Source organism: Penaeus vannamei, chromosome 3 (assembly GCF_042767895.1).
Source record: "Penaeus vannamei isolate JL-2024 chromosome 3, ASM4276789v1, whole genome shotgun sequence".
In the NCBI taxonomy this organism is placed as follows: Eukaryota; Metazoa; Arthropoda; class Malacostraca; order Decapoda; family Penaeidae; genus Penaeus; species Penaeus vannamei.
Window position 1 is genome coordinate 4,019,032 of NC_091551.1, and position 6,520 is coordinate 4,025,551.

Below are 6,520 nucleotides of genomic sequence, written 5' to 3' on the forward strand. Positions count from 1 at the left end.
GTCCATTTTTTTTTTTCTCTTAATTCCTCCTCCAAAACATTAATATGAAGGGGGGGAAGGCAGGTAACATCTTCTTGGGTGGAATTTTCAGGGTGGGGTGGGTGAGAAGGTGGAAGAAGAGGAGGGAAGAGGGAAAAGATCAGAATCTTGAAGAGACAGGTGAGGGAAAGATTAAAGGAAGAGGATGGAAGTAGTAGGAACAGGGGGAAGGAGGAAGGGAAAGAAAGAAGGAGAAGAGAGGAGGGCGAGGAGGAGGAGGAGGAGGGAGATGGATAATTAAGTGGGGAGGGAAGAGGAAGGGAGGAGGAAGGAAGGAGTGGATATTTGGAGATGGAAGAAGAGGAGGAAGGAAGGAAGGAGGAAGGGAGGAAGGAGGAGAAAGAAATGGATGATGGGGTGGAGAAGGAAATATGGAGAATAGACTCAGAAGATGAATGGGAGGACAGGAGGAGAGAATATAGGAAATCAATTATATCAGCACAAATAGATACTCAGAGAGAGAGAGAGAGAGAGAGAGAGAGAGAGGAGGAGAGGAGGAGAGAGGAGAGAGAGAGAGAGAGAGAGAAGAAAAAAACAGACAGACAGACAGAACGAGAAAGAGAGAGAGAGAGAGAACGAGAAAGAGAAAGTCAGATAGATATATAGATAGATAGATAGATAAACAGATAGAGAGAGAGTGTGAGAGAGAGAAGCCACAATCACATCATACAGCTTTCCAAAAGGTGAATCTGATAAAGAACCCCACCTTTCAGCCAGGTATAACCATTTTTTTTCTTTCGTCAGTACCAACCTGTATTCCAAAATAGCAAATAACAAGTGTTTACGATATGTTGTATATTATCAATGATTGAAGAAAGGATAATGAAAAAAAAACGGAGGAGAATTATACATTGGATAATAATATATATCCAAGGTCATACATACCTTTATAGGATTACTGTAAAAATGGAGAGAGAGAGAGAGAGAGAGAGAGAGAGAGAGAGAGAGAGAGAGAGAGAGAGAGAGAGAGAGGGGGGGGGAGAGAGAGTTTGTTAATTTATTTTCTTATTTTTAGTTTATGTTTATCAATTTTTTTTTCATTTATGTTTATTAAGATATTTGTTTATTAATCCATTCGTTTACCCATTTATGACTTTATTCATCTATTTCTTTATCAAGTTATTTATTCATTCATATATTCGTCTGCCTTTGGTATAGTGATAAGCAAGAATTCTTCGTAATATTCTAGTCCACGACCTCGGTAGTATAGTAAGGGCGTGGCAGGGGTGGGGAGGGCATGTTTGGGGGGGGAGGAGCGGGAAGTAGGGGCTAGGGGAGGGAAGGTGGGGGAAGAGGCGGGGGAAGGGGAAGGGGGTGGGAAGGGGAGGGAATGGGTGAGGGAGGGAGGGGGTAATGAGTGGGAGAAGAAGGGAGGGAGGAGGAGTGAGGAGGAGGGGAGGAAATAGGAGGTGGGGGAGGAGGGTGAGGGGGGAGGAGGTGAGGAGGAGAGGAGGAAACAAATTGGTGGTGGGGGGGAGGGAGAAGGGGTGGTGAGGGTACGAAGGGGTTATTCTTCTAAGAGAGGGTGTAGGTAGGGGGGGGGAGGAGGTGGGAGATTAGGGGGGTGGTAGGTATAGGGGGAGAGAGGAGGTTAATGGTAGTAGGGAGGGGATGTTGGGGATGGGGGTATAGTGGAGGGGGGGTTAGAGAAGGTAGGTATTGTTGAACAGATGGAAGGAGGGAGGGAGGGAGGGAGGGAGGGAGATGGGGAGAGACTTGTCTGGGTAAAAGAAGGCGAGAGTTTTTGCCTGTCTACATATTTCTTTACTTCTATAACGATTATACATAACTTATTAAGCTAAACAGCCATTCCACTCCCCCCCTCACTCCACTCACCCCCAGTCCTTAACCTTCCCGCCATCCACACACTACCACCACCAACAACAAGTAATGATGATAATGATGATGATAATGATAACGATAATAATAGCAATAGTGATAATAATAATGATAATGATGATGATTATGATAATAAAAGTAATGATGAGAACAACAATGATGATAATAATAATAATAATAATAATAATAATAATAATATCAACAACAACAACAACAATAACGATAATAATAACAGCAACAATAATATTAAACAACCTCCCTCCCTCTTTCACAGACGAAGCACCACAGCGGCCGCAAGAAGCACCGAACCGCCGTGTTTGTGGTGGTCGTGAAGCAGATCCACGCCCAATATCCTGAGGCTCATTTGGGTGAGTGCCAGAGAATCCTGACCGGCGGAGGGTGTAGGATATGCAGTTGAGGGAGGGTTAGGATTGAAGGGGTGGGATAGGGAGGGAGAGGGAGGTGGGTGAGGAGAGGAAGGGAGGTGGGTGAGGAGAGGGAGGAATGTGGGGTTTGGGTTTGGGGTGTGTGTGAGGGAAAAAGAGGGATGGAGAGGGAGAGGGAGAGGGAGAGAGAGAGAGAGAGGGAGAGAGGGAGAGAGGGAGAGAGAGAGAGGGAAGGAGAAAGAGAGAGAGAGAAAGAGAGAGAGAGAGCGAGGGAGAAAGAGAGAGAGAGAGAGCGAGGGAGAAGAAAGAGAGAGATGGAGGAGGGAGAGGAGAGAGAGAGAGAGAGAGAGAGAGAGAGAGAGAGAGAGAGAAAGAAAGAAAGAAAGAAAGAAAGAAAAGAAAGAAAGAAAGAAAGAGAGAAAGAAAGAAAGAAAGAGAAAGAGAGAGAGAAACATAAAGAGAAAAAAGAAAGAGAAAGAGACAAAGAAAGAGGGAGAACAATAAATACAAATAAATACAAACTGACATCAATGACGTAAAATGAAAACTCACAAACACCAGAACCTTTTTCCCAAAAAGCTAATTCTTCATATTATTTCCAGGTCGAGCTCGCCAGTGGTTCAGCTTCGAGGAGGCCCTGATCCAACTCTCTCGTAACCGGCCCGTCCAGAGTGCTTATCTCCAGCTGATGTTAGCGTCGCGTATCAAGGTCCCAACGACTTAGGAGAAACCCTATTTCGTGGCCAAGGATTCGAGGAAGAAGAAGAAGAAGAGGAAGAAGAAGAAGAAAACGTTTTTAACACGTCGAGAAAAGAAGAAGGAGGGGGGAGAAGGAGGAGTAAAAGAAGGACGATGATGTAGGATTCGAAAGGAGGAAGAGAAGGAGGAGAATGAATGAATGAAGGAGGAGAAAGAAGATGAGAAGGGGAGAACGAGAACGGGGTGGGAAATGGGGAGGAAGAAAGCCATGTATGCCTTTCCATAATATTATTCTGTGTCTTTTATAAAACTATTTAGATTCTTGTATCTTTCCTTTTTTTGTACTTCTTTTTGTCTCTGAAAAATGAAAAATGCATGTGTATTGTAATATTTGTTCTTTATATATATTTTTCTAATGTTATATGATATTTTGGAAAAAAAGAGCGACGGATTTCCATTGTAGAAGCATATCATCATTATACTGTTGAAATAAATTAATTTATCGTCTTGTTATCCGAAATTATATGATGTTTGCTTGTTACATTATTGTTGGAATTAAATACAGGAACTCTTGTTATTATTGTATAAGCTCTCGTGTATTTACATCTTTTGATATAAAGGAATTAATTAACATTTCTGTTATTCTTATTACTACTTTTACCATAGTTACTCTATCACACACACACACATGTGCATATATATATATATATATATATATATATATATATATATATATATATATATATATATATATATATATATATACACACAAACACGTGTAATATATATATATATATATATATATATATATATATATATATATATTATATAATATATATAATATATATATATATATATATATATATATATACACACACACACAAACACGTGTGTGTGTATATATATATATATATATATATATATATATATATATATATATATATATATATATATATATATATATATTATATTATATTATATTATATAATATATTTATATATATTATATTATATTATATTATATTATATATATATTAATAACAGTATGTGTGTGTATATATTCACATAAGATTTCATATTGTATTAGAAGATTTTTTTTTAATACATACATAGAGAATATATAAAAACACAACTGAATTATAATCAATATTACTATTGCCATTAGCGCTTTCTTATTATCACTGGTTCAAATACAAAAAAATGGATACATAAGTTGGTAACATTGAAGTAATGATATATATATATATATATATATATATATATATACATATATATATATATATATATATATATATATATATATATATATATATATATATATATATATATATATATATATATATATATATATATATATATATATATATATTTAGGAAACTTTCATACTGGAAAACCATAAACCATAACCAGAGACCTACTTAAGTTCACTTTTTCTCAGCAACCACAAGGAGTTAGGGGGAGTTCTTGGGAGCATCAGGACATGAAAACCCCCTAAAATACTGCTTAAATATTGAAGCAACAGTACATGGTTGCAGGTTTATCTAAGGTGCTATGGAAACCTATCACAGTGTGAGGAAATTACTAAATTAGACTGGGTACGGTATGGAAATTTTTATACCTCTTATAGACCCCTCATAGACCTCTTAAATACACCCCTAAACAAAAGCAAGGGTTACAGAGGTGATCCAGGGTGTTATGGAAAGCTATCACAGAGTAAACAAGAATGGATATGGTATGAGTACTCGCATACCCCTTATGGACCCCTTAAACACCCCTAAACAACGGAATGTGTTAGGGAGATGATCGAGGGTGCTATGGGAGGCTATGATAGAGTAGAGGCGATTGGGCACAGTTTGAGGTCTCGCATTCCCTTTAAATATAACCAGTGTAGGTACATGCATCACCTTTTCGGGGCGGCGACTCAGAATTGCATTTTGAGCGTGATAAATATGTATATAAATAAATAAATAAATAAATGTATATATATATATATATATATATATATATATATATATATATATATATATATATATATATATATATATATATATATATGTGTGTGTGTGTGTGTGTGTGTGTGTGTGTGTGTCTATTTTGCGCAAAACGTTTTGACTATTAAGTCATATACAAATATCATAAGACAAACACAATAATTTATTATACAAGGATATATATATTCTATCCACACATATACAGGCAAATCAAAATGCAATCTTTATCAGTATCATTTTATTTACATAGAAATTCCCACGTCTATTTTTTCATTTTCTTTTGAACAATCAACAACATATTAATAAGAGAAAACGGGAAAGGCTTCTTATTTGATGTGCGTATAGAAAACGTGATATGTCGGAGATGGTGGTCCCAAGTAATATGATTTTTCTCCCAATATCTGCATAATTCTGTAACCTTCCAGAAATAACCTTAAATCTAGCTAAATCTAACCTGTCAATTTAGTTCACATGGATAAAAGTCATAAATCTAGCTATCAATACAGATATATTTTCCACCATCTCCGAGACAGTAATCTTAAAATACAAAATTAAAAAAAAAAGAAAAATAATATGTATATCACATGCTGCTACTAGACTGCTACAAGCATGAAATAATACATCTTTGTATCAGTGTATTCATACAGTCTTCAGTATCTTCAGGAAAAGCAAATTGTTAAATAAATTCAGATATATCTACTAAACTTGGCTAGCACCCGCAAACATAACTATAACAACGCGTTAATCATTTATATTATTTGAGCTTAACCTGCATTGCGAGTACAGATAGAGTAGAAAAAATAATAATTCTATTTCATGTTATCAATATCAGATTTTATTCTTACATGACATGCCCATATTTTATCAGTCCAAAGAATGCAAAATTTCATATTGATTATACAAGGTAATAATTCACTTTATATAAAAAATAAATGGAAAAACTAAAATAAATAGAAAAATAACCATCAAATAAAAGGAAATTCCATGTTTGATAAATACAAAGCATTACAGAATTTGTGTTACGCAATCACAGTAATTTCTTTATAATATAATCATGAGTTCACAAAAGAAAGAAAGAAAAAAAAAAAAATATATATTTACATATACATAACCATACTTCTAGAAGGTTCTCTAGACGGGCATAATTTCAAGTAGATCATTGCCATGTTGATAGCATTAATACTGAATTGGCCAAACTGTGCTAACATATACGGACATTAACACACACACACACACACACACACACACACACACACACACACACACACACACACACACACACACACACACACACACACACACACACACACACACACACACACACACGCACGCACGCACACACGCACACACACGCACAGGCCACTTTGATATATTAGCAATTTACTAATAGCAAACACATCAAGACTTGTTAATAACATTAGTTATAATGGTTTTGTGTGTATATCATTAGCCCATTATTATCAACATTTTTTTTTTTGGTAATCAAATCAGAATTACAATATAAAATTATATAATAGCCAAAGAAGCTATGTAACAATTTTAAAGATACACTTTTTTGATAATATTC